Source organism: Corythoichthys intestinalis, chromosome 4 (assembly GCF_030265065.1).
Source record: "Corythoichthys intestinalis isolate RoL2023-P3 chromosome 4, ASM3026506v1, whole genome shotgun sequence".
Classification (NCBI taxonomy): domain Eukaryota; kingdom Metazoa; phylum Chordata; class Actinopteri; order Syngnathiformes; family Syngnathidae; genus Corythoichthys; species Corythoichthys intestinalis.
The window spans coordinates 22,311,252-22,324,582 of record NC_080398.1 but is presented as its reverse complement, the minus strand read 5'-3'; the positions used below and the strand labels follow the sequence as shown (position 1 = coordinate 22,324,582).

Below are 13,331 nucleotides of genomic sequence, written 5' to 3'. Positions count from 1 at the left end.
AACTATGGTGCATTTTCCTCTCGTTCTCATCTCGTCAGACTAAAACTGTCATTCGTCTCGTTTTCGTCTCCCAAGACAGGTTTTAGCTCGTTATTGTCTTGTCATCGTCATGAAAACAAATTTTCGTCGACAAAATATTGTGATTATCGTCACTGTTGACAAAAACAACACTGACTGGAATTAATTGGGACTAATTACATAAAAACATCACATTCGAGCATTAACATTTAGTTTTGTCATGAGCAACCATCCATGCATCCGTGCATGACCTGCTCCATATTTTTATATTCATATTCATATATATATATTTTTTTTTTTTACTTCAAAATAATGGCTCAAAAAAGTGGTGACACTCATAAATCAATACAGAACAATAAAGTGATCTCTCACTACTTCGCATTTCAAACTTCGCACCCCAGTCCGTCGCAGATTTTTTTTTTCAATTAAAAAGAAATGATAATAATACAGATGAGCTGTCCCGAGCCGATCGCGAAGTTTCACTCTCTTGCTTAATCAAGTTAACGATGAATGACAGACAGTTAATGTTTGATCTTGCCCCAGATGCCTGGAACCTGAAGCTTCAAAGCGCCACATGTGTCAATCATCGTTTAACTTGTTAAACAGTTACTGTGGCAACTCATTGTTTGTAAGTGAGCAGTTTGAGCGGATTTGATTGGACTCACTCGATAAGGCATTTAATAAAGACAAGCATGTTCATACTTTATTCTTGTTTAAAAATAATTCGGTGGGACAGTAACATGTTTAAAACCTATAATTAGTACATTTGAAGTGCTTAAAAACATTTATTAAAATATATACAGTATATGGTGGAAAACACTCAGGTGACTTGAAGTTCCACTCTGAGACCCCCGATTTGGCCAAATTATAGAATTGACCTATATGCACGTGTGATACATCATTGAAAAGCTTAAAATTTCAATTTTCTGGGGGAAGAAAAATTTTAAACGGGAGGGCATTATATATATATATATATATATATATATATATATTATTATTGTTTTTTTTTTTTTTAAACTGCAAAACCCTAATTGGAGGTGAGAGCATGACAGCATAATTAAAGACGCCATGATTTTAAAGAGATATTATTGCGTACTTACCTCTTTTCGATCCAAAAACTCCATGTAGCATGTATCACCGAGTGTCAAGACACAGCTGTGAATGGCAACAACCGGATTTTGGGGGATTTTATGGGTGAAACATGATAATATAGCAAGGGTTGCGATGCAGAAATCGCAGACATCAAGGAGTGGCCGAGATTTTATTTTTCATAAATTTACCCTTTTTAACTTTTTTTTTTTTTTCTTTGTTTGGATCAATTATTTATTAAGTATAACACCATTACCATTACCATCTAAAATATTGGGGAAAATGCAATTGTAATAGAAAAAAAAAAAAATTAAGAGATAGTTATAAGGTAGATATCCCATGACTTATTTACAGACACAATTTTTTTCATTGTGGCGTAATTCGTTTAAAAGTTTAATATGTGCGAGTGAATAATTTTTAAAGACTTTTTATTTTATTTATTTTTTTATTTAATTAAATATTATACATCAATTAGTGATTCTAAGCTAAAAATGACAGACATTTTGATTACCGGTAATAAATATAATTGCTTACCTTCTTTTTATGGCTGGGTTGAAACAAAAGCGGTTGTACGACGTCTGTAAACGGGGGTCTCCAGGGTAAAACGGACAAATTAAAAATAGTTCGGGGGCTTAATGCGCCATGAATCTGCTATGGCAGCATATAGACATATTCTTCTATCAAACACAACTGTTCTTTTGTGTTAAAATACAGCTGTTAATTTTAAAGAGGGGTACAAGAGCAGAAACTGCTTTTTCAGCCTTGTCTGTATTTTCCGCCGTATACATAAGTCGTTTTTTTAATTATACTTTGGGGAAAAAAAGGGAAAAGAAAATTCTTGTATGTACCTCTTTCCAAAGCTAAATCTGAATAAATGCATTGAACACAGACCAAAAAAATGGGGTGGCTTGGGCGCTACTTTTTGTTTTCACTTACCGTGGCGGGTTCTGGTCCCCATTAACCGCGAAAAACGAGGGATCACTGTAATACATTTTCCTTACATACATAAGTTGTAGGTTAATTCCAATATATTACCATTAATTCCCTAAGAAAGTTTCCAACTTTTAAATTCTTTGAAATTGGCAAACCTATTTTTATATGTCCCTCTGGGATTTTGTTTGATTTTAGTATCGCATGATGGGCCGGATGAAATGCTGCGGTGGGTTGATTTCTGCCTACGGTGCTGTGCTGTAGGTTCCTCACCCCAGGTGTTTAGTGCGTTGTCAACGTGTGATCCATCATCAGGAGTTGCGAAAGCCCCCTTTTGTTTAGAGTCCACCGTCCTCTGCGCCCTTTCCTCAATAAAGCGCACTCTTGCTTTTGTGCTCTTTTATCAGCGCGCCAACGTCTTTTTTAGAAAAACAAAGTGCTCTCTGGCCGTATTGATTCAGTCACTATCGATGGGCGCTATGTCTTTATTTGTGTCGGTTACCTGAATACCTGCACATTTGTATCGTGCTGTATACTTCCAATCTGTGTGTATGTTGTGTGTGTAACAGTGAATGCGAGTAGGCGCGAGCGTGCACGAGCAACGCTATTCCCTGGGCTGCTAGTTATAATGTTTCTGGGGGTGATGGGGGGGAACTTGAAAGCCCTGCGCTGCCCAAATCAAAACTAACAAGGAAATGATGGGGGCTCCTTTATCTCCTCTCTGTCCCTGGGCGGGGAGCTGAGGGGGTTGGGGTGGGCGGCGGAGGCGGTGAGGGATGGATGGAGGAGGAAGGGGGGGGTCGCCTTGCTTCCTCTTTGATTTGTAAAAAATGCATTACCTCCGAAATCAAACGGAAAATTACTGTGGCGACGCAAAACACACCGAGGGGCGGCGCGAGAAGAGTAGGCGGGGCTCCGAGAGAGGCTGAGGAGACACGGGATAGGTGGATGGCATAAAGGGAGGATTCACCTGCACGGGGTGCGGAAAGATGCGAGACCCTGACGGAATCCTCCTTCGAGGAGAAACAGGATAAACAAGGAAAATGAAAGGCTCGATGCTGTAGTGATGACCCGCAGCCCGCAGGGAGGTTGAAAACGTATATTCTGACCTCAAACGGACAGAATATCGTATTTTGTTCAAGGCGGCGGCCTTCGCTTGGACGCTCGGGTTAGAGAACAGAATATTAATAGAGGGCTGAGTAAGAGGCCACATTTTAGGCTCCAGTTGCGGCTGCTGGGTGAAAATGAGTTCCGTATTTTTCGGACTATAAGTCGCACTGGAGTATAAGTCGCATTTTGGGGGGAAATTTGCTGGATAAAATCCAACACATAGAACAGATATGTCATCTTGAAAGGCAATTTAATATAAAAATACAATAGAGAACAACATGCTGAATAAGTGTACAGTATGATGTTACATGATGCATGAACAACGAAATGTGAATATACTGTCCTCACCAGGACGCTACGGCTCGGTCCTGGATATACAGCGAGCTAAACTCCCAAATGTCGATGCCGGACGTCCGTATAATTTGCTGAATCAATTTTGTCCTCGATACCAAACAGGTTCGCATCAACGTAAATAAATGATAATTAGGTGCTATTACAGCAATGACACAAACAGTTAGCATGCGTTCGCTAGCATTAGCACATCGTTCAAACAACCACACAACTGGTTCTAAGTGTCCGATCGTGGGCAGAAAACACACAACAACAACAGAAAACATGATACACGCAGGTGTTGCCTCTGTAGAGATATTTTACAAGCATAAACAATGAACGTAGGTTCACAGCCGAGTTTCTCTCTTTCTCTCGCCCACTCGCACAGCGTAGCTGTCCGTCTTCTTTTGGCGTGTGAGCGCGCTTCTTCGCGTAAACAAGTGCGAGCGCGCCCCCACTTGGGCGTGAAGGTGCCACAAACTAAAAGTATGCATTTCAATATAAAAAAGTCAATAATACAATTGAACACACATTGCCAAAGGCAGAATGCAGACATGGCCATAGCTATTAAGAGTTATTTAGATAACTATACCATAAAGACATGCTAACATGCTAACAGGTTTACCAAACCATCAGTGTCACTCCAAAACACTAAAATAACATGTGAAATGATATCGCAATGTGTTAATAATTTCACACATTCGTCGCTCCTGAATATAAGTCGCACCCCCAGCCAAACTATGAAAAAAAACTGCGACTTATAGTCCAAAAAATACGGTAAAATGGCTTTAAAATAAAAAAAATAAAATAAAAAAAGGATATAGGGGTACGTTAGCCTGTCTGTCCGTCCATCTGTCCACCTATGTATCCATTAGCTAGTTGTCGTCGGTTAAGTCTTTCCGTGACAGTTTGATATCACTTTTTTTCATGAAGAAAACTTGCATGTCACAAATGTGTTAGGAACACACTGAGAAAACAAAGTATTTATTAATTAATTAATTTATTGTCCCGTTAAATTGGGCGACACCGTGTGGGAATTATTTCCGCAATTCAGATGTAAAATCCTAATTAAAGAAATTAACAGAAGAATATGGTTTGGCCTATTTGAAAAATAGTAGTCAACTTTTGTTTTAGGAATATGAACGTTATTGTATAGTGGGAAAATGCTTGAATTGTTGCCTACCTGAACTAATATTTGGTTATGTATAATTTCATTATAAATATATTGTGAGGAACGACTAGCCTTTTATGTAGATCTCAATCACAGACTCAGAGAGCAGGAATAGCGAACAAGTTTTGTATTTAATAAAAAGTACGACCAAGGGGGCACGGCAAACTTATGCGAGTATAACAAACTACAACCAAGGGAGCACGCATAAAAATACGTGAATATAACAAAGTACAACTAAGGGAGCACAATCCAACAGAAAATAAGAGTATAAAAACCTAAATTATCAAACTAGGATACAACCGTAGGAAACGTCAGAGAGCACGAAGATGAGGGCACGCACAGTGGTAAGCAAGGCAATCGTCCGACATGGCTTGTATATATAAATTTTCGGACTATGAGCCGCTGTTTTTCCCCTCATTTTGAATCCTGCGGCTAATAGTCCAGTGCGGCTTATTTGTTCATTTACTTGGGTTAATAGGGAACACCTTATTTGACAGCGGCGTCATAAGACTGTCATAAGACCGTCATTAATTATTACAGCATACTGTCATGGGCATTAATGAATGCTTATGACAGATCTCTAAGTGTCATCCGGTAATTTATGTCACTAACTCCATTTATGTTTAACTCGGACCTTTTAAATCTATTCAAAAGTGAGATAATTTGCCGGATGACACATTCATTAATGCTCATGGCAGTGTCATTTCATAATTAGGATTTTCTTATGACAGTCCTTTGGCGCTACTGTCAAATAAATTGTTACCAAATACCATAACTAGCAATTAATGAAACAACTGGAATAGTAACTGAAGAAATAATTAGCACAGAACATGAATTTTGATTGTTATTTACATCTTTAGCACTGCAGTGCATGCTAGGAGGCATGTTGGATGACAACAGTGTTCACAGCAGGTGGCAGCAGAGATTGACTGTCTCCCCCAAGGGAGCAGTGACAAATAAAGCTTCTTGAAGCATTGAAGCTTTGCAGCCAATCGGCTCAAAGCTTCATGGTGGTTCATTAGGTCTTATGACAGTCTTATGCTGCCGCTGTCAAATAAAGTGTTACGGGTTTATATCTTTTGCTGTAAATATCCCATAATACAGTGAGGACATACACGGCTTATAGTCCAGTGTGGCTTATCTATGAACAAATGCCATTTTCATGTCAAATTTGTTGGGTGGCGGCTTATAGTCAGGTGCGCCTTATAGTCCGAAAATGACAGTAATAGGTAACACTTTATTTAACCGAGGCGTAATAAAACTGTCTTAAGATTGTCACAATTATGACATGACACTGTCAAGGGCATTAATGAATGCTTATGACAGATGTCAACAAGTGTCATCCGGCAAATTTTCTCACTAAGTAGCTCGAATCTTTTACATCCATTCAAAAGTGAGATATTTGTCATACGACACTAAATGACATCTGTCATAAGCATAAGCATTCCATTCCATCTTATGACGCCGCTGTCAAATAAAGTGTTCCTGGTGAACATATCTAGTGCAGGGGTTAATTTGTGCCGGATCCTGCCGGAACAAGATCCGGCACTTTTTGATTTTGGCCTCCCTGTGTTCCGGGACTTATATAGGCAGATCCGGCACATCTCATGTATAGAAAATGATAATAATATAAAAACGTTTTTAAAAAATGTATAAAATAAAATAATTATATGCATAAATTCATTTACACAACAAATCCCAAAGATTGCATGTTGTTTATAAAAATGCAACGTCACTTGAAAGAGTCTGAGATTTTTTTATGCACTGAAAACCTGGACTAAAAAATCCTGACATAAAAAAACTGGAAATTTGCGGCATCTTGGGAGCAAACAGCCATGATCAAACGGTATTTCAACATGCCGAAAAGACAGTGGCATTTACTGTCTTTTTTCAAAAAGAACAAAGATGGTTCAAAACGAGTCAGAAAAGCAACAACCTGCGATGAGGGCAGCAGCAGCAATCATGCTGACGGAAGGACCCGGTGCAGCAGGAGGCTAGCGCCGCAGCAACTAGCAAAGTTCATGGACAGACAGCCAAGCCGGGGCAGGAGGCTGCTACAGTGGTAGCAGCTGGTCAGGTTCAGCGCCACCTGGAGTGGGGACCAACAACAGCGCCGGTCAGGTGGACCACCAATAACCAGAGCAACAGGCCAGTACCCTTATGGGAAATTTGGCTTTAGGCTGCACAATTTGTAAGGCGGTGGGAACTTGGGGGCCAGAGAAGAAGGGGGGGATGAAACTCGCAAAAGAATGGGTTTGTGTTATTTATTGTAATCTTTTTTTATGTTTTACAAGTTGGACCTGTTGAGAAACTAATTGCTGACTGTGTACAGTAAGTCCCACCTGTGGTTAGTATGTGGGCAATTGCCCGTGCTGTGCAGAGTATAGCCTAAATAATTGTAAATTGTTGTCATAACATTCATACCATGGATATTATCTGAAATCGAGGCATGGCAAGTGGGCATTTGCGTGTTGTTTTCAGCACCATTTTCTGCATATGTTCCAGGACCTGTGCCCGTCTCGTCAACCCTGCGCTGTCATTTGTACTTTGCGTTCCGGCACTTTATATGATTTACAAATTAAGCACTGATCTGGTGTAAATAACCCTTAATACAGTGATGATGGCTGCGGCTTATCTCTGAACTAATGCCGTTTTCTTGTCAAATTTGGTGGGTTGCGGCTTATAGTCAGGAGCAGCTTATAGTCTGAAAATTGGTACAAAATTGTATATATACTGTAAAGAGTTTATATTATCTCATTGGGCTTTTCTGGGTATCCCGTTTTCCTCCCAAGTTCAAAAAATATGCATGTTTGGTTCAAATGGATGATATGGATGGATGGTTTAATTGTGTACAGTTAGAATGTGTGCCTTACATTCAGAGATTTTGCGTTTTAATCAATAGAATGTGGATATTGCTTGGGGTTTCTTTTAAACATGAATGTAAGGGTTATTAAAAAAAAGTTGTGGCACCCTGTTGATAGTGTGCACCCCAATGTAAGCTAGTCAGTGCTTAAAAATGAATAGATGGAAGCATTTTCTTTGAACTGCACAGAGCCAACCAATTTCCACAAGTATATTAAACATATAAACGTGGTCACCAGCAGGGGCGGACTGGTAATCTGTGGGTTCTGGAGGATCACAGAACGGCCGGTGCCCTGGACGGCCGGCGGCCGCCATTCATTATACATCACTGTTTTTATCCCCCCTATCCTCTGATTAACTACAGTTCGCATCCAATCCGACAGGTGGCAGCAATGCGCCTGGCACTGCCAATCTGATAGAAGAACGAAGAAAGCACAGAGTAGCCTTCATTGGATCCTTGTGGAAGCAAAATAGCAACATGCGTCAATACGAATGGTGGTGGCAAAAAAAGAAAAGAGAAGGGTGGCGCTGAGAAGGTTAGGGAGAAAAAATTAAAGAAACTGGAGAGCGAAGCATTAAAATGTCATAAATTGACAAATATTTTCGCAAGCTGCAACGGCCACGTCGGGTAACAAGTCAACAGCCCAGCCCCCGGCGATGCTGAGTGTGGGAGCGGCAGCCGCTCTGACGTGCAACCGGTGCAGGGAGAGAGAAAAGAAGAGGGAGGGGGGTAACGATATGGAACTTCCCCACACAAACGCAGGGAAAGTAAGTAGTGATGAAGAGGGTTACTTGCTCGGTATACTGGCAGTTATCCACCAGGTAGCTACATTTTAAATGAAATAAATGACAATTAAAGGGTTAGTGCCAGCTAGCCCATGTACCCGTTTGCAATCGTGTCAAGTTACAGTATGCTAGTCCTACTAGCACTCTCCTAAGAAAAATATTTTAGCTGTAAAACAACGTATGCACACGCAGCAGCAATATTAATTCAGAAGAAATATAACAAAATATTAATAAACTTTACTTTAAAGTTTAGGTAGTTAAATTGATGTTATATATATTAATCATTTATATATCGTTTTGTTTTAAGGTTAATACTTTCCAATGAAGGTTATGTATACAGGATTTGTCTTGAAATGTTTATTGTATTTTCATTGATATTTATTATTTGTATGGCAAGATTAATTATGGCAAGGCAAATTTATTTATATAGCACAATTCAACACAAGGCAATTCAAAGTGCTTTACATCACATGAAGACCATAAAAATCACATTTAAATCAACACAACAGGGGTCTCTAAACCGGTCCTCAAGGGACGCTGTGGGGCCTGGTTTTTGTTTCAACCGATCGAGTACCGACAGTTTAACCAAAGAAGTTTCTGCTAAAACAAGCAGCACCTGACTGCAATCAACTGATTACACTTGTAAGACACCAGATTGGTGGATACGTGTTGTCTTGTTTTGTTGGAATGAAATCCCTCGCCCGCTGCGGCCCTATGTGTAATAGTTTGGAGACCTCTGAATTATGGCATAAACAATGAAGTCATTTTATAGACAGAGATATATAGAGATATATTATAATCAATTGGATACATAAAACTTGCTTTGAAAAATAAATTCTTTCATTTGTTTATTCAGGTTGATCATAGAGCTAGTACAGAAAATGAATCAAACTCCAGTTCAGCCTTGCAGTACTTTGTGCGCCTCAAGTCAGACAGTCACAGTCTAGACACATTTTCTTCATTTTTTCTCAAAGTGCACGAAATTGATGCATTTTACAATAAAATGTGTAAAAAAAAAATATTTTTTTTTTTTAAATCCCCGGGGGGGCATGCCCCCGAACCCCCTAGGGGGTCGGTGTTTCCCTTCGTATAGCAATTCTTGTGGGCTGGGCTGAGTCAAAGTCCAGGGCTGCTTTTTAGTCCCAGTCCGCCCCTGGTCACCAGGTTACTACGTGATTTCGACTTCACGACGCCGGCTCTCGTCCGCCATTTTGTCTCCAGTTGTTTGTTTGTTTTTTAAATCGCGTAACAGTAGCCACGTTTACATGCTGACTTTTATTCATACCGATTCAAATCATTCCGAATGGAAATTTCAGATCAGCTGTTTACATGTCACTTCATCTATTCCGATCCAGCGTTTACATGTGACTGCCTTTATTCCGAAAGGACGTTTGACAACTGCCGTCTGACATGCGCAGATTAATCAAAACAAAGCGTCACGTTGCAAAACATGGAGATCGATCGTCAGAGTGCTGCTGTTTTAACTTTAACCCACTTGTTGTGTTTGTGGGGTCGTATCCGCTTCTGCTGTTTTGCTCTTTTGCCTTGTAGTAGCCGGTTTTCCACCGGTTTCTAATCTGGTCAACGCTCCGGTCTATTCCGGCTTCGTGTAACCTCTCGTGAACTTTTTTAAATAGTTCACTGTTCCTCGTTTTACGCCCGTCTAAGCGAGCAATTATATTCAATTCTTTTAAAGTTTGAATTAAATACAATCTTTCCGCCGGACTCCAATTAGGTGCGCTGTGCTTGGAAGCCATGTTGCAATTGACGTTACTTACGTCACAAAGTGACGTCACCACGTCAGTACGGAGCATGTGCAGAAAGAACGCAACCAGACACCATTCCGCTTCCCTGTTTACATGATATAATTTTACTTCTAATCGGTTTGGGAAAAGGAATATTCCACCCCTGTGAATCGGAATGAAATTCCATTCAGTTTGGGCCTGTTCATTCCGAATGAGGTGTTTATATGGAACACATTTATTCGGTTTAAACGAATATTCCGATTGTAATTGGAATATTTGGCTCCATGTAAACGTGGCAAGTGTCTCGTCCGCCATTTGCCGCATATATACTGTATATATATATATATTTTTTTTTTAACTTTTTTCCTAATATGGCGTATAATACGTACAATGTTTTTGGATGGTTATTTTGAGATTTAGGTGGTATTTAGTGGTACTTAAAGGGTTAATTCCGATTTGTGCGGAAATTTGCCAGCGTGGGAACAGACCTCTTTCTTAACCCGGGGACTTTCTGTGTACAGTATGTTCTAGTTAATATCAGGGAAAAAAAGTATACTATACCATAGGCCACTAAAAGCAAGTTTTGGGGGCCTGCAAAAACCCACGGGCCGGACTTTGGGCACACCTTAAGTAGACGGTTACTCATTATTGGAAAGCACAACACAGAAAGGGGGGCAAAATAAATATGCAATGTTAAGATGAATGGTTAAAAAGAAGACAAAAAAGCCAGAGACATATCTAAAGCCAGAATGAAGCGGCGTGAAAACAAGACATATCAAGCCAGCAAGCGAAAGAGCTCCTACCATCCAAAGGCCAGGAGCAGGGTGAGAAAGGGAGTTTCTCTCAAAAGAGAGAGAGTGAGAGAGAAGTGCCTGGAGTTAGCAATAATAATTTATACAAACACACCTTAATAATTCACGTTCTATTTCAATGCTGGAGGGAAAAATCCCAAATTCACAGAGCATAATTAAATAGAGTCAGAAGAGCAGCAGAAGAAGAAGAGCGAAGGCAGGGAGGCAGAGGGCAGCATTAAAGATGGCAAAAAAGAAGTGCAGCAGTGGAAGAAGCAGCGGCAAGGGCATTTCTTGTTCTTCATGTGATCTTTTGTAAAACAAGCCCGATGAAAAGTCACCGTGTGTCGACTTGAGCGCCAGCCCAAATCCTCCTTCTGCTCGCAACATCGTTAGTATTATCATTAGCATTTCACAGATTTACATGGGCTAACAACCCCTACCTCGTTTAGACCTGCTGGCATCTATTTAAAAAAGTGTCTAATTGGAATTCAACTGTTACTTTGGTGCCTGCTCTCACCGGAATTTTCTCGGTATTGGTATGAAAATGAATGCGCTGTTCAAAATTAATTGAATCATTGACGGCGATAGACGTCTAATCCATTTGAAATCGAAGGGCTGACAGCAAATGAACGAATGTTCACTAGTGACAAACTAATTTATATTCATAATTGGATGTCTATTATTGTCATTGGAAAATACAATGAGCTAATAGCTTACTACTTTTCAGAACTTTCACATTTTTATGGTTCTTTTCAGCCAACTACAACTTTTTTCTTTAGAACGTAACCAGTAAAGATGGGGAAATACCAGGTCTGTGTTGGAATGAAGGGGTAGAACAACATTTAATGACGTATCTTGCAGTGTTGTTAATCTTACTTTAAAAAAGTAATTAATTACAGTTACAAATTACTTCTCCCAAAAAGTAATTACGTTAGTAACTCAGTTACCTGAATGTAAGAGTAATTAATTACTCGGCAAAGTAACTGGTGATAATTTTCATGTTTTTTTTTCTCAAAAACGGGTCACACAATGTGAAGTTCAAAGGGTTTTTGAACAATTGGCCCGAGCCCAATTCTTTACGCTAAACTTAACTAGAGACAGGGGTATTGCGGGTATTGCGATAACTACATAGTAACCTTTGCTATGTATGGAAGTCATTTAATGTTGTGAATCAACTGTTAAAGTTGTTAAACTTGCTCCCGTTATTGCGTTAGTTCCCTTCTGTCTATTTTCGACATGTGTTAGTTTTAAAACTGTTTCATCATTTAAAGATAGATTTAAGTTTTGCCGATTTAGGAGCATTTTAGATAAAAAGTTACTTAGGTTCACTAGGAAGGTTCTCTACAACAGAGCCTTCCTGAGAAGTTTACTGCTTAAAAATGGCGGCTGTTTACTAACGCATCTAGTTCTTTATTATATATATGTTGCTAATGCCGCTGTGTTTGTCATTTGCATGTAGTTCTGTATATATGTGATATCTACCGAAGCATCATGTGGGCGTAGTTTGTAGGCTATCGGCTACAGTCACGTATTATTGGAGCCACCTAGCATAGTAGCATCGCGTTTGCAACGGCGTCACACTCCCTTTCCTCCTCCCCACTCCTGCTCTGCTCTTTTGTCTCCGTGAGTCAGTCTTTTTCAGACTTTTCTCGCGTCAGTCAACCAACATCGTAATGCATAGTAACGCACGCCTTTCCCGCCTCAGTAACGGTAACGGCGTTGCCAAGATGAGAACTACCAAAGACGACTTCTGTTTCTCAGGTTCTTTTATTCTCCTGAGTGGACAAGAACTGACGACACACAATTCTGGAGTACCAAAGAAAATACAGAGTGTACATTTATTGAGGAAAGAAGCTGGCTAGCCAGGACTTTCCACTGATATGTCTTGAGCAGGAGTGTCCCGACCTTGGAAATCCTACCATTTATATTTGTGTAACAAACACTGAAGAAACCTAGAGGGCAACCTAGTGCCACATCATAGATAAGACAGTGAACAGAAAGATCAGGCGTGACTTAGGAAGGTGTGAACTCCCTGCATGACCTTGAGCAACAGAAAGAAGTACTATGAGCAGATGTTCACCCAGTTGATAAAACACACTGTTGTGAGGACAAAGAATGACTATGCGAGTATGGGAAAGGGTTATATGGCTGGTGAGATATGTGGTTATATTAATACATGGAAATATATGTGTACACCATGATGTCCCCACTCTCTCGCCTCCTTACTCTTTCCACAGCACCCCTTTCTCTCAGCAAAGCAGCTCACTCATGAGTAAAGCCTGAATATATATATATATATATATATATTTTTTTTTTTTTTTTTTTTTTAAGCCCGAATACTCATTCAATATAACAGCATTCAACACAGCATACCTCACGGTATCTTATTTTTTACTTGATCTTATTAATATGACATATAATACATGTTTTTGGACAGTTATTTCGTATTCAGAGGTACTTAAAGGGTTAAGTCAGACTTAAAGAACGGAACTCGTT

The 13,331-nt window shown here is 39.7% G+C and overlaps 1 protein-coding gene across 5 annotated transcripts in view; it reads left to right on the top strand.

The window, feature by feature from the left end:
* The window catches only part of erfl1 (Ets2 repressor factor like 1), a 297,114-nt gene that overhangs the window by 259,168 nt on the left and 24,615 nt on the right, over window positions 1-13,331 (top strand). The window contains exon 1 of one of the 5 annotated variants that reach the window (XM_057835150.1): window positions 7,764-8,278. The exons of the other annotated variants lie outside the window; for them this stretch is intronic. The gene's annotated coding sequence lies outside the window, so the exon portion shown is untranslated. Of the gene's footprint in view, window positions 1-7,763; window positions 8,279-13,331 lie in introns of those variants that run through there. 5 annotated transcript variants of the gene reach the window in all.